This window comes from Schistocerca piceifrons, chromosome 3 (assembly GCF_021461385.2).
Source record: "Schistocerca piceifrons isolate TAMUIC-IGC-003096 chromosome 3, iqSchPice1.1, whole genome shotgun sequence".
Taxonomy (NCBI): Eukaryota; Metazoa; Arthropoda; class Insecta; order Orthoptera; family Acrididae; genus Schistocerca; species Schistocerca piceifrons.
In genome coordinates this window covers 831552803-831578803 of record NC_060140.1, presented here as the reverse complement: position 1 = coordinate 831578803, position 26001 = coordinate 831552803, and positions in this window count along the sequence as shown.

Sequence of the window (26001 nt, the reverse complement as noted above, 5' to 3'; positions counted from 1 at the left end):
TCAAACTCACTTAAATCTTGATAACCTGCCATTGTAGCAGTAGTAACCGATCCAACAACTGCGCAAGTCATTTGTTGCCTTATACAGGGTGAGTCATCTAACATTACCGCTGGATATATTTCGTAAACCACATCAAATACTGACGAATCGATTCCACAGCCCGAATGTGAGGAGAGGGGCTAGTGTAATTGGTTAATACAAACCATAAAAAAATGCACGGAAGTATGTTTTTTAACACAAACCTACGTTTTTTAAATGGAACACCGTTATTTTTGTTAGCACATCTGAACATGTAAACAAATACGTAATCAGTGCCGTTTGTTGCATTGTGAAATGTTAATTACATCCGGAGATATTGTAACCTAAAGTTGACGCTTGAGTACCACTCCTCCGCTGTTCGATCGTGTGTATCGCAGAACACCGAATTACGTAGGGATCCAGAGGGAACGGTGATGGACCTTAGGTACAGAAGAGACTGGAACAGCACATTACGTACACATGGTAACACCTTTTTTTGGTCTTTTTCACTGACGCACATGTACATTACCATGAGGGGTGAGGTACACGTTCGACGGGCGTTTCATAGGACATGGAGGACGCATAAATTGGCCAGCCCGTTCTCCTGATCTTACACCTCTGGACTTCTTTCTGTGGGGTACGTTAAAGGAGAATGTGTGCCGTGATGTGCCTACAACCCCAGAGGATATGAAACAACGTATTGTGGCAGCCTGCGGCGACATTACACCAGATGTACTGCGGCGTGTACGACATTCATTACGCCAGAGATTACAATTGTGTGCAGCAAATGATGGCCACCACATTGAACATCTATTGGCCTGACATGTCGGGACACAGTCTATTCCACTCCGTGATTGAAAACGGAAACCACGTGTGTACGTGTACCTCACCTCTCATGGTAATGTACATGTGCGTCAGTGAAAAAGACCAATGAAAAGGTGTTAGCAGGTGGACGTAATGTGCTGTTCCAGTCTCTTCTGTACCTAAGGCACATCACCGTTCCCTTTGGATCCCTGCGTAATTGGGTGCTCTCCGATACACACGATCGAACAGCGGAGGAGTGGTACTCAAGCGTCAACTTCATGTTACAATATCTCCGGATGTAATTAACATTTCACAATGCAACAAACGGCACTGATTACGTATTTGTTTATATGTTGAGATGTGCTAACAAAACTAACGGGGTTCCATTTAAAAAAACGTAGGTTTGTGTTAAAAAACATAGTTCCGTGCATTTTTTTATGGTTTGTATTAACCAATTACACTAGCCCCTCTCCTCACGTTCGGTCTGTGGAATCGATTCGTCAGTATTTGATGTGGTTTACGAAATATATCCAGCGGTAACGTTAGATGACTCACCCTGTATAGGCGTTACCGACCGTAGCGCCGTATTCTGTCTGTTTACATATATCTATATTTGAATACACATGCCTATACCAGATTGCCGGCCGCGGTGACCGAGCGTTCTAGGCGCTACAGTCTGGAATCCCGCGACCGCTGCGGTCGGAGGTTCGAATCCTGCCTCGGACACGGATGTGTGTGATGTCCTTACGTTAGTTAGGTTTAAGTAGTTCTAAGTTCTAGGGGACTGATGACCTCAGAAGTTGAGTCCCATAGTGCTCAGAGCCATTTTGAACCTATACCAGATTCTTTGGCGCTTCAGTGTGTAATAAATGTAATAAATAAAGGTGGAGTACGGGCAGTAGGTAAAAGAAGTTTGATATCCAAAGACCTCAGCCAGTTAATTGCTGCAGGTGTTGTGTGTACAAAGTCTTTCCAGGTTAATCTTCTTTTCGAGCATTCGGGCAAAATGTGCTCCAGTGTTTGTTCCAATATTCCGCAGTCACATTGGTCATCATTGGTAATTTCCAGCTGGCGTAACATTGCTTTGGTCACGGCGTGGACTTTTGTGATACAGTTAAGGAAGTTTAATATTTTTTGGGTTTGTTAGCACCCGGGAATTGGATAGCCGAATCGTTATTAACTAACTTCTTATGACCATGGAAAGACGTTCGTTAATCTCTTCATATCTTAGATTATAGGTTTCTGGGGCAAGTTGGTCGTAGTTCACCCAGATCGGTTCTCTAGACTTTATTCGGTTGTTTAAACTTACACGAATTGGTAAGTCTCTGGATATTTTGAATTTCATCAATTCAAGTGCTATTGCTTGTTGTCGTCGGAGTCTCGGAGGGGCATTGCTGGCGAGTTCAAAATGGTTCAAATGGCTCTGAGCACTGTGGGACTTAACTTCTGAGGTCATCAGTCCCCTAGAACTAAGAACTACTTAAACCTAACTAACGTAAGGACATCACACAGATCCATGCCAGAGGCAGGATTCGAACCAGCGACCGTAGCAGTCGCGCGGTTCCAGACTGTAGCGCCTAGAACCGCTCGGCCACGCCGGCTGTTGGCGACTACCTACAGCCACGGTGTTGGTTTGGATTTAAGAGTTCCTCTTACGATCTTTATCGCATTACTTAGATGGATATCTATTTTGTGGACACGACGACGACCACTACTACTACTACTACTACTAACAGGAGAACGGTATTCGGCGAGAGGATACGCAAGTGCATGTGCTGTAGTTCTTAAGGTCACTGTAAGCGAAAGACAGGTTGTCTCCGTAAATGCCTTCTCCAGCCTAGCTAGTTCTCCAATCGCCCAGATGCGACGAATCGTTAAACTCTAACCTCCCTCTCGTGGCATGTGCGTAGAATAGCAATAGGCGGCTGAAACGGGAGATGGGCGCTGCTGAAGATTCGGGGGCAGCGGCAGTGGCGGCAGCTGGGAGTCACTGACGCGTGGAGATTTTCGCGATGCGGGCGACGTGGCAACGGCGCGCCGAGACGCGTCCAGACAGGTTTGTTCCTCACGCGGCCGGGCCCAAGGGCGAGTGTCGGCCACCACCACGTGGGCCGCGCCGCCCTGCCGCCGTACCGTACCGGCTCCCATTCACAGCCCTCACCCTCTGCACAATGTCTTCCTCTACATGTCGGCTCCGCCGGTGTGCCTACTTACCATTTTCCCCCTGCCGCCTTCCTTTCCTGTGTCGTGCCTGGCAAGAAAGACTTCCGTTAATTTCTCCGATTTTCTCGTGGTATGCCGTGGGGGAGGGGGAGGGGGGGGCACGCACGCTCTCCGGATGTACAGTGTATTTCACAATGTTTTCACGATTTCAAATTTGAAAACGCGCGCTAAAAAAAAAAACAGCGACAATGGCGCCGTCTCTTAATAGTGCCGAGTGTCCAGTTTCATCCCGTGTACAGTTCAGTAAACGTGTCGTACAGGTTGAAACAACATCGTGCGTTCGCGGTGGAGTGCTGTTTTCGCTGTGGTGAATCTGTTGTGAGCGTGCAACGTGCCTTTCGTAAGCATATCAATAAACTTTGAGGTTCGCCGATGACATTGTAATTCTGTCAGAGACAGCAAAGGACTTGGAAGAGCAGTTGAACGGAATGCACAGTGTCTTGAGAGGAGGGTATAAGATGAACATCAACAAAAGCAAAACGAGGATAATGGAATGTAGTCGAATTAAATCGGGTAATGCTGAGGGAATTAGACTAGGAAATGAGACACTTAAAGTAGTAAAGGAGTTTTGCTATTTGGGGAGCAAAATAACTGATGATGGTCGAAGTAGAGAGGATATAAAATGTAGACTGGCAATGGCAAGGAAAGAGTTTGTGAAAAAGTGAAATTTGTTAACATCGAGTATAGATTTAAGTGTCAGGAAGTCGTTTCTGAAAGTATTTCTATGGAGTGTAGCCATGCATGGAAGTGAAACGTGGACGATAAATAGTTTAGACAAGAAGAGAATAGAAGCTTTCGAAATGTGGTGCTACAGAAGAATGCTGAAGATTAGATGGGTAGATCACATAACTAATGAGGCGGTATTGAATAGAATTGGGGAGACGAGGAGCTTGTGGCACAGCTTGACTAGAAGAAGGGATCGGTTGGTAGGACATGTTCTGAGACATCGAGGGATCACCAATTTAGTATAGGAGGGCAGCGTGGAGGGTAAAAATCGTAGAGGGAGACCAAGAGATGAATACACTAAACAGATTCAGAAGGATGTAGGCTGCAGTAGATACTGTGAGATGAAGCAGCTTGCACAGGATAGAGTAGCATGGAGAGCTGCATCCAACCAGTCTCAGGACTAAAGACCACAACAGCAACATCAATAATCAGCCGCGATATCCAATTCCTGCACGTGGAACCATGTGACATGGGCAAGGAACTCCCGTGCAACTGCCAGTGCATGGAATCGAAAGTTAAACGACCCTCAGGAAACCGTCCAAACTCTCATGAACATCGAACATGTCCGTCACAGTTTATAGGCAAGCTCTCGTCGTTCATTAAGAAAAAGATTTAACCGTGCCAGACTTTTACCTATGGGGTTATTTGAGGCGAATGTGTACTCCGGCCGACCGAGAAGCTTGCGACGGTTAAAATATCGAATCCACGGTAAAATTTCCAGAATTCCTCCAGTAGTTGTGAAAGATGCGTTCAAAAACTGTGTGAAACGCCTTGAGTATGGTGTAGCGACGAATGATTGTCATTTGTGCAATGTAGTATTGTATAAGTAAACTTGAATGAATGTTGTACGTTGTGTAAAATGTTAAGTTTGTTTCGTAACAATACAGTCTCATCAGGGTGAGGCATATGAGCAAGAATCGGTCGAAAGGGTGTTCTGTAAGCCACTGTTCCAGTGAACCTACGTCTACTACATCTACATACATATTCCGCAATCCACCGTGCTGCAGAAGTAACCTGTTTCGTAACAAGTGGGCCCTCAGTGAGGATCGTTAGCTTTCTTTCCTGAGAAATAGTTTTAGGTAACACTCAGAATTGCTTCATCCTTCTTCAAAAATGCTTCTTAGAAATAAGCCATACCAGTTGTCTCATTGACTCATTAGATCTTGTTTTGACAAAACATGTACAAAAACTAATGTAATTTATCTTTTTTTCATTTTAAAGTTTAGTCAAGTGACAATATTGATGATGGGGGGGGGTAGAGGGGGGGTTGGGCTACTAGATAACATCAGAGAGCACTCAGGGGGTTGGGAATCACAGCTCTATACGGCTACTCCCAAGTATTCTGCAGGTGTTGCCGGTTTTCTGGTGGCTTACAGGCGATAGTGTAGTGGATCTCTAATAGACCTGTCCGACCATTATGACAATATATGACATTTAATTGCGTTCAGCATCAGCTGCCAGTGCAGCTCTCTTCAATCTCCGCAGGTCTCCCTGCATCTCACTGGTGTTCTGGCGTTTCAACTTGCCTGTAAACGGCAGCAGCTCCGCGGAACTTACGCAAGATCCTTAATGTTTACTAAGCTCCCCATTGTATGTGCATAGTTCGGCTATTTTTAATAAAAAAAACAGTATTCTGTTATAATTACATCGTTTAGAATACACTCTCATTCGTGGGACTCGTGTTTCACGCGGCCCTCATCGCATCGTCTGACGTCACTGAAATATTCTTCCATCCATTCACATTTCATCTTCAGGCGTATGCAGTGCCTCTGCCCGTATAAAATGGCTGTGGCTGATTCATTTTCAATATGTTTGTCTAGCCATGTCTCTGGTGACTGCTCCTGTGGTCTTCAGTCCAAGCCGTGCAGGATTAGCCGAGCGGTCTCGGGCGCTGCAGTCATGGACTGTGCGGCTGGTCTCGGCGGAGGTTCGAGTCCTCCCTCGGCATTGGTGTGTGTGTGTGTCCTTAGGATAATTCAGGTTAAGTAGTGTGGAAGCTTAGGGACTGATGACCTTAGCAGTTAAGTCCCATAAGATTTCACACACATTTTTTTCTTCAGTCCGAAGACTGATTTCATGCAGCTCTCCTATTCTATGTAAGCCCCTTCATCTCTGAGTAACCGAGCGAGGTGGCGCAGTGGTTAGACACTGGACTCGCATTCGGGAGGACGACGGTTCAATCCCGCGTCCGGCCATCCTGATTTAGGTTTTCCGTGATTTCCCTAAATCGCTCCAGGCAAATGCCGGGATGGTTCCTTTCAAAGGGCACGGCCGACTTCCTTCCCCGTCCTTCACTAAACCGATGAGACCGATGACCTCGCTGTCTGGTCTCCTTCCCCCCAACCAACCAACCAACCAATCATCTCTGAGTAATTACTAAAAGCTAAATTCATTTCAACCTGCTTACTGTTTTCATGTTTTTCTCACCCAGTACTATTCCCACACTCCACTTCTCCCCCACTTACACATTAACGAACTTCTCTCTATTACCAAATTTATGATTTCTTTATGCCTCAGGATCTGGTTGTATGAGCCGATCCTTTATTACAGTCAAATTGTGTCAAATTTTTTTTTCCCAAATTCGATTCAGTACTTCCAAATTAATTGATCGAACCATCTAAACTTCAACATTCTTCAATAGCACAATTTTTCAAATGCTTCTATACTCTTCTTGTCTGAAATGGGTATCGTCCTCGTTTCACTTCCGTACAAAGCTATACTCCTAACAATTAAGTTTGCATTAGATTTTAATTCGACTACATTCCATTACTCTTGTTTTGCTTTTGCTGTGTAAAGATGGAATAACATCTAGAAACAAAAAAATGGTTCAACTGGCTCTGAGCACTATTGGACTTAACATCTGAGGTCATCAGTCCCCTAGAACTTAGAACTACTTAAACCTAACTAACCTAAGGACATCACACACATTCATGCCCGAGGCAGAATTCGAACCTGCAACCGTAGCGGTCGCCCGGTTCCAGACTGTAGCGCCTAGAGCCGCTCGGCCACTCCGGCAGGCTTTCTTTCATGTCCTTCCACTTATTTAACTGTTGTCGGGTATCCATGGAAGTTGTAAATAACCTTTCGCTCCCTGTATTTTATCCCTGCTGCCTTCATAACTTTGAAGTGGGTAGTCAAATCACGATCCTCAAAAGCTTTCTCTGTACATACAAACGCTATAAACATAGGCTTGCCTTTCGTTAACCTATGTTCTGAGGTAGGTTGTAGGTTCAGTATCTCCTCCCGTGTTTCTACATTTCTCTGGAAACCGAACTGATCCTCCCCAAGGTGCCATTGCCAATTTTTCCATTCTAATATCAATAATTCTTCTTAGTATTTTGCAAGTATGACTTATTATTCTGGTAGTTCAGTAATATTTACACCTGTCCGCACCTGCTTTATTTGGAATTGGAATCAATATATTCTTCTTGAACTGTGAGGGTATTTCGCCTGTCACGGGTATCTTGCGCACCGAGTGCAATACTTCTGTCGTGGGTGGCTCTACATCTACATCTACATCTACATTGATACTCCGCAAGCCACCCAACGGTGTGTGGCGGAGGGCACTTTACGTGCCACTGTCATTACCTCCCTTTCCTGTTCCAGTCGCGTATGGTTCGCGGGGAGAACGACTGTCTGAAAGCCTCCGTGCGCGCTCTAATCTCTCTAATTTTACATTCGTGATCTCCTCGGGAGGTATAAGTAGGGGGAAGCAATATATTCGATACCTCATCCAGAAACGCACCCTCTCGAAACCTGGCGAGCAAGCTACACCGCGATGCAGAGCGCCTCTCTTGCAGAGTCTGCCACTTGAGTTTATTAAACATCTCCGTAATGCTATCACGGTTACCAAATAACCCTGTGACGAAACGCGCCGCTCTTCTTTGGATCTTCTCTATCTCCTCCGTCAGACCGATCTGGTACGGATCCCACACTGATGAGCAATACTCAAGTATAGGTCGAACGAGTGTTTTGTAAGCCACCTCCTTTGTTGATGGACTACATTTTCTAAGCACTCTCCCAATGAATCTCAACCTGGTACCCGCCTTACCAACAATTAATTTTATATGAGCATTCCACTTCAAATCGTTCCGCACGCATACTCCCAGATATTTTACAGAAGTAACTGCTACCAGTGTTTGTTCCGCTATCATATAATCATACAATAAAGGATCCTTCTTTCTATGTATTCGCAATACATTACATTTGTCTATGTTAAGGGTCAGTTGCCACTCCCTGCACCAAGTGCCTATCCGCTGCAGATCTTCCTGCATTTCGCTACAATTTTCTAATGCTGCAACTTCTCTGTATACTACAGCATCATCCGCGAAAAGCCGCATGGAACTTCCGACACTATCTACTAGGTCATTTATATATATATTGTGAAAAGCAATGGTCCCATAACACTCCCCTGTGGCACGCCAGAGGTTACTTTAACGTCTGTAGACGTCTCTCCATTGATAACAACATGCTGTGTTCTGTTTGCTAAAAACTCTTCAATCCAGCCACACAGCTGGTCTGATATTCCGTAGGCTCTTACTTTGTTTATCAGGCGACAGTGCGGAACTGTATCGAACGCCTTCCGGAAGTCAAGAAAAATAGCATCTACCTGGGAGCCTGTATCTAATATTTTCTGGGTCTCATGAACAAATAAAGCGAGTTGGGTCTCACACGATCGCTGTTTCCGGAATCCATGTTGATTCCTACTTAGTAGATTCTGGGTTTCCAGAAATGACATGATATGCGAGCAAAAAACATGTTCCAAAATTCTACAAGAGATCGACGTCAGAGATATAGGTCTATAGTTTTGAGCATCTGCTCGACGACCCTTCTTGAAGACTGGGACTATCTGTGCTCTTTTCCAATCATTTGGAAGCCAACGTTCCTCTAGAGACTTGCGGTACACGGCTGTTAGAAGGGGGGCAAGTTCTTTCGCGTACTCTGTGTAGAATCGAATTGGTATCCCGTCAGGTCCAGTGGACTTTCCTCTGTTGAGTGATTCCAGTTGTTTTTCTATTCCTTGGACACTTATTTCGATGTCAGCCATTTTTTCGTTTGTGCGAGGATTTAGAGAAGGAACTGCAGTGCGGTCTTCCTCTGTGAAACAGCTTTGGAAAAAGGTGTTTAGTATTTCAGCTTTATGCGTGTCATCCTCTGTTTCAATGCCATCATCATCCCGTAGTGCCTGGATATGCTGTTTCGAGCCACTTACTGATTTAACGTAAGACCAGAACTTCCTAGGATTTTCTGTCAAGTCGGTACATAGAATTTTACTTTCGAATTCAATGAACGCTTCACGCATAGCCCTCTTTACGCTAACTTTGACATCGTTTAGCTTCTGTTTGTCTGAATACGCTAACTTTGACATCGTTTAGCTTCTGTTTGTCTGAGAGGTTTTGGCTGCGTTTAAACTTGGATTGGAGCTCTCTTTGCTTTCGCGGTAGTTTCCTAACTTTGTTGTTGTACCACGGTGGGTTTTTCCCGTCCCTCACAGTTTTACTCGGCACGTACCTGTCTAAAACGCATTTTACGATTGCCTTGAACTTTTTCCATAAACTCTCAACATTGTCAGTGTCGGAACAGAAATTTTCGTTTTGATCTGTTAGGTAGTCTGAAATCTGCCTTCTATTACTCTTGCTAAACAGATAAACCTTCCTCCCTTTTTTTATATTCCTATTAACTTCAATATTCAGGGATGCTGCAACGGCCTTATGATCACTGATTCCCTGTTCTGTACATACAGAGTCGAAAAGTTCGGGTCTGTTTGTTATCAGTAGGTCCAAGATGTTATCTCCACGAGTCGGTTCTCTGTTTAATTGCTCGAGGTAATTTTCGGATAGAGCACTCAGTATAATGTCACTCGATGCTCTGTCCCTACCACCCGTCCTAAACATCTGAGTGTCCCAGTCTATATCTGGTAAATTGAAATCTCCACCTAAGACTATAACATGCTGAGAAAATTTATGTGAAATGTATTCCAAATTTTCTCTCAGTTGTTCTGCCACTAATGCTGCTGAGTCGGGAGGTCGGTAAAAGGAGCCAATTATTAACCTAGTTCGGTTGTTTAGTGTAACCTCCACCCATAATAATTCACAGGAACTATCCACTTCTACTTCACTACAGGATAAACTACTACTAACAGCGACGAACACTCCACCACCGGTTGCATGCAATCTATCCTTTCTAAACACCGTCTGTACCTTTGTAAAAATTTCGGCAGAATTTATCTCCCGAGGTTCTAGTCATTCCGTGGAAATGCGGTGTAGTCCAGAGGCTTTGTTTCGATCTTAGGTTTTCAATGTTCCGTCAGATTCCTCTGGCAGTATCGTATCTCCCGTACCATCTTCATTTTTTGCTCTTACCATTCTACACTATTGCAGTCAAGTTCGTTTTCCGTGTATAGCCCTATATATGTTCCTCCCACCTTTCAGCCTTATCTTCTTTGCTTACTACGCGTCACATCGATACAGGTTCCTCTCTCCAACAATGGTCGCTTTAATTTTCATTTCCCATCGTTAAACGTGCTTCTACAGCGTTACGTTCCTCGTCTAACCATTCGTACTACGCCAGTTTGCACTTTTCGTCAGTCTCGTCTTTCAGATATCTGTATTCCCATTTGCCTGCTTTATTTGCTGCCTTTTTATATTTTCTCCTTTCGTTAGTTAAATGTTGTATCTTTTTTGTTATCCAAGGATTTCTACGAGGCCTAATATTTTCCCATGTGTGATCCCCTGCTGACTTCCCCCTAATTTCTTAAAGCTACTCTGCATTTCTTTCCCCCGTTCAGTCAATCGTTCCCTAACGTTCCTTCTGAAACTATCAACAACCTCTAGTTCTTTCAGTTTACCCAGGTTCAGCCTAGAAGGCCTGTGAAGGCCCAAAGGTCAAACCGCCCTATCATCCTCACCTGACTGCCGTTATCGGACGCGTATATGAAGGGGCGCGGGGCCAGCAAACCGCTCTGCCGGCTGTCGTCAGTTTTCGTGACCGTGAGACGCTACTACTCGGTCAAGTAGCTCTTCAATTGGCCCCACGAGGCTGAACACATCCTGGTAGGCTAACAGCGCGTGGCAGCCGGGATTGACGCCCAAAAACTCGGGACGGCGCTTTACTTTGGTGATGTGACGGGAACCGGTGTATCCACCGGTGGGCGGCAGTTGACGCTAGCGGCCGAAGGTGAGTTGCAACTTGCAGATAAACGTCCCTGCAAGCTAAAGGTCCATAGTTCCAACGCGTTGTCTCTGATGACTAAGGTGAATGTTATGAACTGGCCTTTCAGATGTGACTTGTAGCATGTTTTGTGAGTACCATAAACGGCAGTTTCCGTTAAAAACGCGTGTATTAAGGGATTTCCGTGTTTTCGGTTATCCGAGCTTTCTTGGGTCCTCATTAACCGGGATAAAGAACTTTGTGTATGTTGTAAACAGTAGCGGCGCAGTAACACTCCCTCCGGGGTACACCCGAAATTATCCGAGACATACACTGTGTGATCGAAAGTATCCGGACACCTGGCTGAAAATGACTTAGACGTTCATGGCGCCCTCCATCGGTAATGCTGGAATTCAATATGGTGTTGGCCCACACTTAGCCTTTATGACAGTTCCCACTCTCGCAAGCATACTTTGTCAGGTGCTGGAAGGTTTCTTGGCGAATGACAACCTATTCTTCACGGAGTGCTGCACTGAGGAGAAGTATCGATGTCGGTCGGCGAAGCCTGGCACGAAGTCGGCGTTCCAAAACATCCCAAAGTTGTTTTGTAGGATTCAGGTCAAGACTCTGTGCAGGGCAGGTCAGTCCATTACAGGGATGTTATTGTCGTATAACCACTCCGCCGCAGGGTGTGCATTATGAACAGGTGCTCGATCGTATTGAAAGATGCAGTCGCCATCCCCGAATTGCTCTTCAACAATGGAAAGCAAGAAGGTGCTTAAAATGTCAATGTGGGCCTGTGCTCTGTGATAGTGCCACGCAAAACAACAAGGGGTGCAAGCCCCCTCCATGAAAAACACGACCACACCATAACACCATCGCCTCCGAATTTTACTGTTGGCTCTACACACTCTGGCAGATGACGTTCCCCGGGCATTCGCCATACCCACACCCTGCCATCGGATAGCCGCATTCTGTACCGTGATTCGTCACTCCACACAACGTTTTTCCATCGTTCAATCTTCAAATGTGTACTGCCCTTACACCAAACCAGGCGTCGTTCGGCTTTTACCGGCGTGATGTATGGCTTATGAGCAGCCGACCATGAAGTCAAACTTTTCTCACCTCCCGCCTAACTGGCATAGTACTTGCAGTGGATCCTGATGCAGTTTGGAATTCCTGCATGATGGTCTGGATAGATGTCTGCGTATTACATATTACGACCCTCGGCGGTCTATGTCAGTCAAAAGACGAGGTCGGCCTGCACGCTTTCGTGGTGTACGTGTCCCTTCACGTTTCCACTTCACTAACACATCGGAAACAGTGGACCTAGGGATGTGTAGGAATATGGAAATCTCGCGTACAGACGTATGACAAGTGGCACCCAATCACCTGACCACGTTCGAAGCCCGTGAGTTCCGCGGAGCGCCCCATTCTGCTCTCTCACGATGTCTAATGACTACTAAGGTCGCTGATATGGGGTACCTGGCAGTAGGTGGCATCATAATGCATCTAACACGAAAAAGTGTGGTTTTGGGTGTGTCTGAATACTTTTGATCACATAGTGTATGTCGATTTCGTCTCGTTAAGAGCAACGTGCTGACTTAAGAGTACGTCTGTAAGAAAGCCCTAAATCTCATCTACGTCTACACAATCCACACTACAATATCCATTGTCGAAATGTATGATTGAGACACAAGATTTGTCGCACTCGCCCTCCCAATAATTTCTCGTAGAAAAAAGTTCTATTTATCCTCTGCTTTTCGTATAGGATAGACTGATCTATTACGATTCTACTAACGCTCCCTAAGTTCCTTCGATATTTGCTAGCGCGCCTCGCGATTAGGAATCCAAATGCTGAAGCTGTACTCTAGAATTGTTCGCACTAGCATTTCGTTTGTTTTTTTACAGGTGCGCTGCACTTTCCAAGAACTTCCCATCAAAAAGTAGCACTCGGTTAGTGTATAGTACAGATAAACGTCAACAATGGCAGACTGTTATAAATAAAGTTTTACATTATGCCTGATAGTTATTATAAGACTGAAATGATGCATAAACATAGCATCGAAACAAATTCACAAGTTGGTAACAACGTAACTAAAGCAGTCGGATTTTGTGTAGTTAAAACGCCTATTATTTCGCATGAAACCTGGCACGCTCCCTGTAGGGCCACCGCCCACCTGTACTCCGAAGTCCTCGTCCACCCCAAACGATGACCGCTTGAACCATCACCCTTGGTGCGACTGTAACTTCCGTATTGTTCAGGTCGTGCTCCTTCTGTGTTTGTGTGATAATAGGTTCGTTACGGAAGTTTCAACGACCATCCGCAGTAAGCTATGTGGCCACACTGAAGGTTATTTGTGTATCATTAAAAGAACCAGAGTACGGGATAGTGATTTGACGTTGCTCAAAACAGAAACCAACGTATTGACGAATACGTAAGACTAAAAACTGTAAGGTGCATTAGGTTGGCATTTTACTTCGGAGAAACTTAGCATAGATAAGATTTGAATAGAAAATGGAAGTGATGTACAAAATAGAAAAAGGTAGGCGGTGCTACTTTTTAGAAGAACTGGAAATCTGCACTACAAAAGGAAAGCAATCAGACAGACTGCTTAATAAGAAAAATGAATTTGCTACTAACGCCTGCTTTAGTGTTTAGGATGATCTGCTCGTCGGTTTATTTCTACTGGAGTTAGTTGGTTCGTATAGTGAGGTGTTGTGCCATCCTGTCCGGAAGTAGGGCCACCGATGCTCGACGTAACGTTCTACGCTATGCGCTTTTTAAAACGCACACTGCATGGTTATAGTTGTTGTGACGTCCAAATCTGCATTTTCTTCTTTTGTGATTCATATTCTTTCCTTGTGAGGTATATTTTACTAAATACAGAATTTTATAATTCTCATGTATCTTCCACTTGACAATACTGAACAATAATATGCAGAATTATGATTCTCGTGATTTGAAATCACCCATAAGGGACGCGCGCATGTAGCGCTGGCAATGGGAGGAAAAGCTATGTACAGCTGACGTCAACTATATACGTGCATATTTCTGGTCTTTTAGTTAGTATAATAACACATCTTAGGTATGTTACATGTACAACATGCTGATTCATGGGGTATGGGAAGAGGGCATATCGTAGGACGTCATGTCGACCATAGAAGAAGAGATACGATTTTTAAATTCAATGTCTGTAATTCGGTTTTTATGTTTTCCATTGTAGCTTCTGAAGTTCCCATTATGAGTAAAAATTTACTTTAGAGTAAAACACCGTACCCCGTTTGGAATTCTTATCCACCTTTTCCGGATCCAAATTTCACAGGACACCGTTTGAAACGTAGAGTTTAGTCTGTAGTACTAGCTCTGTTGGAGTTGACTCCCAGAGAACTTAGGTTTGGCGGTGGGTAATATCCAACTCAGGTCGTGGCTCTCTACACGGAGTGTGTGGACTCTTTTTCGGAACCCAAATTTTTTCAGCCCAAATCGAGGACAGTGCGCTTTCCCTGTTCACCTAAGGACGTTAGACCGCGATCTTCCTTCCTTCTTAGCTGCTTAATTCGTGTTTTCCGGTATTGCTCGCACGCAAATAACGCTGTAAGTTTAATAATTTGAGTTGTGATGAGTTTGAGTTACAGTAGTTGCGAACATAGCTAAAAGTAGAAGGGAGACTGAGATACTAGCCAAATGTTACTTAAAGGTTAATGCTCTTGATGCATTTACTCACTTGGTAGAGACTCCGTAATGTTTTAATCGCTTGGAATATTTAGGAACAAAGTTTATTAAAGTTGCAGAATGACCGTTTGTATCGGAAGTAAGGATCCGGTGTTTGTGTGCTACAACCTCAATTTCGAACCGAAATGACCTACACTCCCGTTTTCCGCTGTTCGTTCAGTCCGGTGGTTAGTTTTGCGTTTCCTCAAATATTGAAATGCGTGTGAAATCTTATGGGACTTAACTGCTGAGGTCATCAGTCGGTAAGCTTACACACTACTTAACCTAAATTATCCTAAGGACAAACCACACACACACACACACACACACACACACACACACACACACACACACACCATGCCCGAGGGAGGACTCGAACCTCCGCCGGGACCAGCCGCACAATCCATGACTGTAGCGCCTAAGACCACTCGGCTAATGCCGCGCGGCGCTGCGTTTCCTCTTTGAATCATATTTGTGTACAGAATTTGGTGACAAATTTTTGTCGTCTGCTTGTAGGCTTCCGTCTTGCCATCGGCTTCCTTATTTAACTGGCGAAGCTGTGAAATGTGCGACGACGGAAAGTGCGATTCATTACTGTTCGTTAGTGTTGATAGTTTAAGCCCTTTACGCTAGAATATATGCCATACACGAGTATTGTTTAAATGCGCAGAACTAATCTCGACGTTTCCGCACTGGACATGTTTGCGCTCGACTTAGAATTACCCATAGGCGTTTTGATTCGGGTAATTAAAAGAGCGTTTCATTAGCGTTCATTCTCTTGCGAGTGAACAGCCCGTCTTGTCGTAGATATTTTCACTTGCCATTTGAGTTTTTGCAGTTTTATTTAGCACATATAAAGTAGAGAAGAGGCTAGTATTTAACGAAGGCTAGTATTTAACGAAGGCTTTCATTGTGTCATTTTCCACACACGCGACGCACGCGACGGACGCGACGCACGCGGCCTTTGCTCGTACCAACCACACGTTATGGCAGGACGCAAGGGGAACAAGCTAGCAGCCGCGCTGGAACACCTCATCAGTGCTTTGAGGAGCTCCCGCGGCCGCAGGCGACGACAAGAGAAGCCGAAGCACAAGCAGCGTTCACTGCAACACGTGCAGTGCTATAAGTGCCAGCAGTTGGGGCATGTGGCGGGTGTCTGCCGGAACGCAGTCGCGTGTTTGAAATGCGCGGCGGCACACGACACCCGTAACTGCCCCAAACCACGTGGAGCAGCCAACAGATGTGCGAATTGCGGCGGACCTCACTCCGCCAACTCGCGCAGCTGCAGCTACCGCCGGCAGCACACCACAGCAAGCTCTGAGGTGCCTGCCGCCAAGTCGGCCGCACTGCCCACCCGCTCCGGCGAGGGGCGCGTTGAAGCGGCAACCGACAAAGCGCTGGCCGACCTACAAGCAGCCATCGCGGCCGAAAGGGCCGCAACAAGGGACGAACTAGTGTCTGTCCATCGACAGCTTCAACAGCTGCGGGAGGAGCTGCGGCTTCTCAAGAAGTCGCCGCCTGTGCCAGCTCCCCCCGCCCCTGTGAGGCCACCACTGTGGGTAGATGCCGCCACCCAGACGTCCACCGACTCGCCTCCTGCAGCAATGCAGGCGGCGTCTCGCATGGAAGTTGACGTCGGGACGCCTGCACCGTCTTCTCGCCTGGAGACAGATGCAGAAGAAGCACCATGCGATGACGACTTGCCGACCGCTTCTTCGCAAGATGAAGAAGAAGCAGAAACCGAAGAAGGACTGCCCCTCCCGCTCCCTGACGAGCGGAGTGTGCAGCCCTTCCTGAAGAAGATCGCGGCGTCGCTGAAGGACGGGACGTATCCTCACGGGGACAATCCGTACCCCTTCACGCCGGCGCACGCGAAACCACCTCTTCCGCATGTACCGTGCGACCTTCGCTTCTCGCGTGGCATGTTGCGCGAGGTGATCACGCGGAAGGGGATCAACCTGCTGAACAGCCGCCCCATCTTCACCCCTTCGGACTGGGACCACATCACTGAGGTCACAGTGAAGTGGGTGAAGGAAGAGTGGCGCTCTGGCAGGCGGCAGCCTGCCCCAGAAGATCTACCAGCAATAGAATACTTCGCCAGACTAAATCTAGCGAAGCATCCAGAGGCCCATTCGAACGAGAGGCCACACTGACGTCAACAGAGCTGTCAAAGGAGGAACAGCAGCACTGCTGCTTAGCCTCCACCACCTCCGGACAGAGGAAGTCCGTGATTTAGAAGACTGTGAGACTGTGTCATTTTCCGCTGTCTAGTAGTATATCGGCGGAAACTCACTAGCGCTGGCTGCAAGAAGCCAGTCGGTCTGAGTCGTGAATAAGCCACGTGTCTCATGCTCAGGCACTCAATTAACGTCTCATCATTATAATGATTTATATTAATAGGTAACCAATTTTGTATTTCATTTGTCATATAAATATTTTTGTTTTTTGGTTTGTTTTGTGTGTGTGTGTGTGTGTGTGTGTGTGTGTGTGTGTGTGTGTGTGTGTGTGTGTGCCCGCTTCCGAGAGACGAATGGAGGAAAAAAAAAATTGTGGTGGGCTTGCTGGAGATGGTGTAAATCAAGACTTGTGTTGCTGTTAACAAGCGAAAATGCGCGAAGTTTGTTAAATGGCGTCTTTTGACGCGAACAGCTAGGAAAAGTTGTAGTACACATCTAAAGAAACATAGGCAGAAAACGCATCCTCTGTGATGAACTTTAACAGTGGACATGTAGTCCGGTTGGACTTTTGCATCAGCTTTAATACAAAAAATAAAATGAAAAGTAATGGATGGATTGTTGGTTGGTTGGTTGGTTAGACAACACACAGTAGAGTACATGTGGACTGCCCGCCCCCGGTAGCTGAGTGATAGCCGGCACGGTAGCTCAGCGTGTTCGGTCAGAGGTGTAGCTGCCCTCTGTAATAAAAACACTGAGTTAATCGATCAACAATGAACTTAAAGGGGTGTCTTTCGACGTCCGCCCCGAACAGATGCGACGAGCAAAAGCGAACAAAATGAGATTAAAAAAAAAAAAAAGTGGGAAGCGCGACAGACTGTCAATCCTAAGGGCCCGGGTTCGATTCCCGGCTGGGTGAGAGATTTTCTCTGCTCAGGGACTGGGTATTGTGTTGTCCTAATCATCATCATTTCATCACCATCGACGCGCAAGTTGCCGAAGTGGCGTCAAATCGAAAGACTTGCACCAGGCGAGCGGTCTACCCGACGGGAGGCCCTCGTCACACGACATTTCATTTCACATGTGGACTAAGAGTTGAAAGCTAGGCAGGAGACAAGGGGAAGACACTACGCCAAAAAGACTTTGGTGCTGAGGGCTCAACTGCAGCACTTTGTATGTCGCACTATGTTAATCGGTAACGTCTCCATCGTATCAGCACCTGTGTGCCAGTGCGTTGGACAGAAAGACCTAAATCACAATTTGTTTTGCTGCCTGCACCGGAAGGTCCCGTAACCAGCTTTAAAAAGTAAATAAGCAGCCTCAAACATGAGTTACCGACGCCTTGCACTGTTAGCATCAAGACATTTTAATCTGTACACAATTATGTACGTTGGAAAATCCAGGATGGAATAATGACAATATTGTGAAAAGGGTAAATAGGTACCCACTATACAGTGGATATGTTTAGTCGCAGACAGGCACAATGAAGAAACTGCTAAACAAGTAAGTTTTTGGCCAAAAGGCGTTCTTCTGAATTAGACAGCCAGATACAGTGGTAATATGTATGCGCTGCGTTTGCGTAAACGTGTGTGTTTTGGTCTAAAGCTTACTTGTTTAGAAGTCTTTTTGTTGTGCCTGTCTGCGACTCAACATCTCCACTAAATAGTGAGTAGTAGCAAATTATGAACTTTCTCACTCGAAAGTACTTTAACTGAAAAGAGCGAAGTTTAACGTACCGCCACCGACGAGTCCATTATAGATCGAGAACCAGTTTTACATCTACATACAAGAAGGGAAAAACAACTCTCTCGATGCTTCCCTATTAGCCTTAATTTCTCGTACCTTATCTTTGTGGGTAGGACATGTATGCACAGCGGAATCGTTCTGCAGTCAGCCTCAAATGCTGGTTCCCTAGGTCAAACCACACGCACCGTGAAAGAACGCTGCACTGAACATCAACGTTACACCCACCTTTTGCAGCCAAGCAAGTAGTGTTCCTCGAAAAAAACGTCGCCTTCTCTCCAGGGATTCCCATTTCAGCTGTGGAAGGAAATCGGCGGTTTCCTTTTCAAAGGAGCCATTCCAGCATTTGCCTTAAGAGATTTAGGGAATTCACAGAAAACATGCATACAGAGAGGCAGACGGGAATTTAATCCCCAATACGAGACAGCGCTGCGTCACCTAAACGAGGGGCACTGATTGTAATTTTGGGATCTGATCGTCATACATTTTAAACATTCGCACACTAGTTGTGTACCTATTATATATCACCTTAATATGTTACCTTCAGATCTATTACGTATACAGGGTATTACAAAAAGATACGGCAAAACTTTCAGGAAACATGTTCAAACAAATTTCGGGCTTGCAGCCAGTCGTCGTTCAATACTTCGCACGATATTTCAACTGGGCACCTGCCAGTCATCTTCAGGTGAGCTGTCGCAGACTGGCGAAAACGTCCTCCGTTCCGCAATATATAGCGTACTGTAAGTATTCTGCACATGCGTCGAAAACTTGATGTTGAACCACACTGCCCGCCGGCAGCGCCCTCGCTGGTGGAATAGCGGAACTGAGTCGCCCTCTGCGTTGCTGTTTGCCACGGCCGTCGACGCACTCTGTCGTCTTCGATTTGAGCAAATCGTGGAGATGATGGGATTCCATGCACTGTCCGGCTGGTAGCCGCTTGTAAGGGGTCCGTAGGCCCTTACGATAAGTTTTGCACTCGGCACAGGTCGATAGAGCAAACAATCGATTGTGTCGTGTTGCGAGAGCGAGTGTGAGTTGAGGCAGTCCCACGTTATGGGCCGAGCTGTGTGGAGGCCAGTCGTTGTAATGCAAGGCTTTACCGACAAAGGGAGTGGCCATTGCCGCGGTTTAATCCCTTTGTGTTAGAATAATACTGGGAAAGTAAAGAAGTATAATTACGAGAGTGATCAGTGATATTTCAGTGCCGATATTTTTGGTTTCGCGTCTACCGCGCCGGCATCATTTTGGATTGCAGTGTTGGATTGCAGTGATTGTATTAGCGTGTGACGATAATGAATAACGAAGAAGCCTGTGCTGAGATTAGCCGTAATTAAATATGTATGACGAAGGCAGTGGCTGTCTCCTCCCTTTTGTGGTTTTGAGACGAATAAAGGTCCTTGATTAGTGAAACTGTGTTGGTGTTCTTCTTGTTACCGGGCATGTCATTATTACAGCATTTGAGAAGGACAAACTGGAAAGTAACAACTCCGTAGCAGTCAATTTCGATTGCCAGCCCCATTAGGTACACGGTCATATTAATTAATAATTATTGGGCTGCTAGCCGGCCAGATCAGGTCGGGTCGAAATATAAATCGGAGGTGTTACACCTTGGCTTACTGTGAAAGGACAAGTGCAGTTTTCGGACGAATAGTAAGGACAATAGGTGATGTGTCGACAGAAGTGCCGACACAGTGTTATTTTGAGGGGGCCGATAGGCACGCTATCTAATGCAGACGGGCGTGAATTCTGGAACAGGATAAGTAGTGAATTCTCATAAGAAAAGTATGCAGCTCCTCAAATACTTATCTTTTATTCTTTGATGAATACAGCATTCTCGATGAGACATTTCATATGATAACTTTCAAACTAGGTAAGGCTAATGGCGCCTTGCTAGGTCGTAGCCATGGACTTAGCAGAAGGCTATTCTAACTGTCTCTCGGCAAATGAGAGGAAGGCTTCGTCCGTATTGTCGCTAGCAATGTCGTCGTACAACTGGGGCGAGTGCTCGTCCGTATCTCGAGACCTGCCTTGTGGTGGCGCTCAGTCTGCGACCACACAGTGGCGACACGCGGGTCTGACATGTACTAAATGGACCACGGCCGATTTAAGCTACCACCTAGCAAGTGTGGTGTCTGACGGTGACACCACAATAGGCAATTTTATCTTGCTTAACGCGAGAAAATATTTTTTTCTATTTTGGATCGAGACAGAGCATAAACTTTAAAACCGCAACAAGGAACAGTGCATTTTGAACAATACGAAGTAGTAGCATCTTACGATTGTGACTAAACTGTTTTTTCTCGCCATATTAGATAAGAATAATAGTGTCGATAAACTGTGTTATAATGTGCAAACGCGTAAATCTGTACGAAAAACTGTGAAAAGTGAACACTAAAGAAAGACACGTGTGAACATTATTATAGAAAAACGAGCCAAGAATTAGTCACGAAAGTTTTAAAGAAGTGTTTAGTAGTAATATTATGACTGAAATTGCTTTTTGAATAGTGAAAATCGGATCATGTGGACCCATAAACTGTTATGCAGACGACAATTTATGTGGCGACGCAATTGTTGAGTGACGTCACGCAGACCCGTGTAACAGCTGCGCCAAAGAGCTTCGATCTGCGAGGTGATTTCACACGTCATCCCAACTACCTGTGCAAGGAGTACGTCAAGCACTACACCGAGCGCCGATCCGGCATCTAGCGGCTGAACTACAAACTACGCCCGCCTGCAGCGCCACGGAGCGGCCGGCAGATAACTACGACGTCTCGCCGCAGATCTTCAGCGCAACTTCACACGGTTCCGGCGGCAGTACAGCGCCACGCCCACTTCAAACGTCAAACATCGCGACTCGTGGTAACGTCAGTTGGTGAGTGAAGACGACTGGTTGGCATAACATTAAATTGCAGTGTGCAGTCTTCGTGATAAATAAACAATTGTAAACTGAGTTTCGCATTAGGAAAAGTGCCCAATTATAGTAATTTCCGAAAAATTTGCGAAACATACTCTGAAATATAGCATACTTATTGATGCATGCTGCACTGTCTAAATGGTGATTATACAGATATGCTCATTGTTTTTGGGGATTTTACGTTTATAGATTTAATGAATAGTGTGATTTATCTTATTTAAAACATTTTACATAAACTGTGTATGTGAAAATTGCTATTTGAAATTATTAGGTTTTGAGAGTCGTTATGTTCAGTATTCATACGTATTGTATCAATTTCGGGATTAACTGAAGATACTGCAGTTACTGTTTGATTAGTTTCGCGGTAATTAGGAGTGTTTTGGGTTGCTAGAGGTTATTTTATATTACTTGCCTGTGCATTAAAAATAAACCAAACATGTCTACTGAAGATAAGCAGGTTTGAGAGGCAGTAGGAAGGGGATAGGACAGGAAGACAGAGATGATTCAGGAATCAGTGGTTATGGGTTGTCATTAGATAGCCCATTAGCACATTCAACTAGTTATCCCGAGACACCGGGACAAACGACGAGAGATAAGCCAGTTTCAGAGGGTGCAGATATGTGGTCGATGTTGGTAGACTTGCTAAAGGAAACCAAGGCGTCATTAGAGAAGGGTTTACAAGAAACTAGAGAAAGGGGAGAAATACTCCACGAATCATTAAAGGAAGATTTACAAGAATTTAGAGAAACAGTAAAGGAAGATTTACAAGAAACTAGAGAAAGGGGAGAAATATTCCACGAATCATTAGAGAAGGGTTTACAAGAAACTAGAGAACGGGGAGAAATATTCCGCAAATCATTAGAGAAAGGTTTACAAGATTTGCAAGAAGCTAGAGAAAGGGAAGAAATATTCCGCAAATCATTAAAGGAAGATTTACAAGAAACCAAAGAAAGTTTGGAGTCATTTAAGGAAACTATAGCACAAGAGATCAAAACATCGCAAATGAAGATAGAATGTAATTTGAAGAAGGAAATGCAGGAGTTACAAGAACAGTTGAAGATGGACATCAACGAGAGATAGAGTAAGCTACAGAAGAGTATAGACCAAGTCCACGGAGACGTGGCGAAGATGAAAGGAAAGTTGACAAAAAAGATAGAAGACGATATTGAAGAAACTAAAGCCGAATTGGGAGAAAGGATCACCGAAGTGGAGACAAATTGCAATCATCGAATCACCGAGGTGACGCAGATGCAGAAACAATGCAATGATGCGGTTAAGGGAATAGGAGATAGGCAAAACCAACTGGCTGTCAATCTGAGGAATGCTATAGCCAAGCAACGAGAAGAGGATAACAAGAGGGTGGCGATGGAGGTCAGGCAATTGCAACAGGGAATGCAACAATTGGAGAGCAAGACAGAAGAAATTGATAAACGAATTAGCAGTGCCACTTTAACCGTTGGGGAAGGTAGAGTTGTTACCTTGATGGGCAGTGATAATCGGTACGTCCAAAATAATACAGGGCAGAAGTTCAAACCGAAAGGAGGGTTGCACCCAATGATATTTATGAAATGGTTAAAAGGAGTTTTCCCAGCACACTTCAAAGACGCAGACAAGATTCAATTTGCAATAGATAGGATGGAAGGTGAGGCCTTCACTTGGGGAGTCAGGAAGAAGGAAGGGACTACTAGTTACGATCAGTTTGAAGGGGAATTCTTGAAGAAATACTGGTCCAAAAGTCATCAGTGTGCAGCAATTGAGGACCTACTACACCGCAAGTCACTTAATACATGGAGAGGAACGTTGAGACAGTTTGCCGAACATTTGTGGGAATTGAACGAGACCTTGGAACAACCCCTGAGTGATGACGTAATGATATCAGCGATAAAAAGAAGATTGAGCCGGAAAATGCAAGAAACTGTATCCGGGAGCCTAAGTAAAGATAAGGAGGCCTAAATGGAGATACTGGAACAGTTGGAATCGGTTCGATCACAGGAACACAATCAAGCTAATGATCAAAACCGAGAGGGAAGTAGTGACCAAAGGAATCATTTTAATAATTCGTCTAATTATAGAAGAAGAGGTGGTGGCCATAGATACAGGAACCATGGTGGTGAACGGCAATGGAGAAATGATTGGAGAAGGAGTGAAGAACCAAGAGATCATGAGAGAGGAAGGAATAGGCGAATGAATGACACAGTGCATATAGAAGAGGCTGAGAGACCGGAAAACTGAATGACACTCCAGATGAGGTCTGGTCAGGAGTGAGAGCTACAAGGACCAGAGTAAACCTACTAAGACACGACAATGGTGGAGATCTAAGAGGGGATCTACTGGAGGAAAGAAGTAAGATTCCCAAAGAATCCATACTACCCATGATAGGGATTAAGCTATGTGGACTGAATATTGAGGCATTAGTTGATACAGGAAGTGAAGCATGTGCAATATCCAAGAGGTTATATGAACAGGTACTGAAGGCAAACATTAGCTTGCCTAGTTTCCCGGTGAGTGGAGTAAGAATTGTGAATGCGTTGGGTGCAAGAAGTAAACCTATTAAAGAACAAGTGTTGATTACCTTTGAGATAGAGGGAGAAGAATACGAAGCAACATTTTTGGTAGTGGCTTGATTGAACACATCAATTATTTTAGGAATAGATTGGTTGAATGAAGTTGATGCAGTAGTGAGTTTTGATGAAGGTACTATTAAGGTCAAAGGAAGGAAGGGAGAAGAGAAGAGGTTAAGGTTTGCTGAGGGCAGTGCAATCAAAGAAGAGGAGGAATTCAAAAGGATAAGTTCGTGTTATGAAGAGGAACCCACAATAGGATACAGGGAAGAGGAACTAGAAGAAGAAATGTTGATATACCTTGAGGGATTAGCACAAGAGGATAGGCATAAAGAGGATAAGATCAGAAAAAAGTTGGAGGAGATGACACACCTAGATGGGGAGATTAAGAGGAAATTAGCACAGTGTTATGCAGGCGTCATAAGGTATTTTCTCAATGGCCAGGTGTCATGAAAGGGGTGGAGTGTAAGCTAAAAATAAAGAACCATAAACCGTTCAATATAAAACAGTATTCCATTCCCCAGGCGAAACGAAGAACAGTAGATGACGAGATACAGAGGATGATGGACCTTGGTGTTATAGAAAGGGCCAATAGTCAATATAACAACCCCCTATTTGTTGTTGATAAGAAGGATGGAAAGGTGAGGATAGTTTTGGATGCACGAACAGTGAACAAGATCATCGAGCCAGAGCGGGACAAACCTGAGACTATAGAAGAACTGATTCAAAAATTCCGAGGAGCAAAGGTGCTTAGTAGTATCGACTTAACTGCTGGTTACTGGCAAATACCATTGGCCATAGAGTCCCGCCAGTATACAGCATTTACTTATGGAGGGAGGTGCTATCAATTTAGAGTGTTGCCGTTTGGGCTTAATGTGTCAATGTCTGAATTCATAAGAGCGATGGATAAGATACTGGGCGAGGAGTTACTTAAAAAGGTCACCGTCTTTGTGGATGACCTCTTGATAGCAAGTGAATCATGGGAAGAACATTTGAATATATTGGATGCAGTCTTGGCAACTTTTGAAACCGCAGGAGTAACTGTAAACCTGGACAAGTCGGAATTTGGCAAATCAAAGATAACATATTCCTGGGCCATATAATATCAGATGAGGGTATCTATACTGATCCTAGTAAAATGGCGGCTATTAGAAATTTTCCGATCCCCCATAGTAAGAAGCAGTTGCGAGCATTCTTTGGGGTTTGTGAGTTTTATAGAAAATTTGTAAAATGATCCGTACTTAATGCCCCGAGTACGAGAGAATTGACCAAGGCGAGGATGACGTGGCATTGGAGTGTAGAGTGCCAAACCGAGTTTGAGAATATCAAGGAAGCACTATATAGTGCAGACATATTGTACCACCCGGATTTTTCCAAGGATTTTTATTTAGGAGCAGACAGCTCTGACTATGGACTAGGAATACATTTGTACCAAATGGGGAGGAGCGAAAATAGTGAGAGTGTAAGGACAATAGCGTTCAGTAGCAGAAGTTTAAATGCTTGGGAGAGGAAATATTCGATTACTGAAGGGGAGGCATTGGCAATTGTGTGGGGGTTTAAGCGTTTCCGGTATTATTTGGCCGGGAGGCATGTGAAAGTAGTGACTGACCATAAGGCCCTTACATTTCTGACCACAAGCAGGTTGAGGCATAGCAGACTAACGCGATGGGCCCTGGCATTACAGGACTATGACTTCGAGATAATTTATGAACCAGGAGCAACACATATAATACCTGATGCCTTGTCAAGATTACCAGCTGACTCGAGAGGAATGTTGGTAAACAGGCCAGAAGGAGAAGGATTTAGAATTAACCTGATGAATGGAGTACAGTATGAAGAATTCATAAGGAAGTTCCTAAAGAATGTGCGCAGGGAACAGAACGAGGACGAGAAATTAAAGACAATTAAAAACAAATACAGGTGTGCAGGAGAGGAAAGAATTCGCACATTTTATTATATTCATAATGGTAT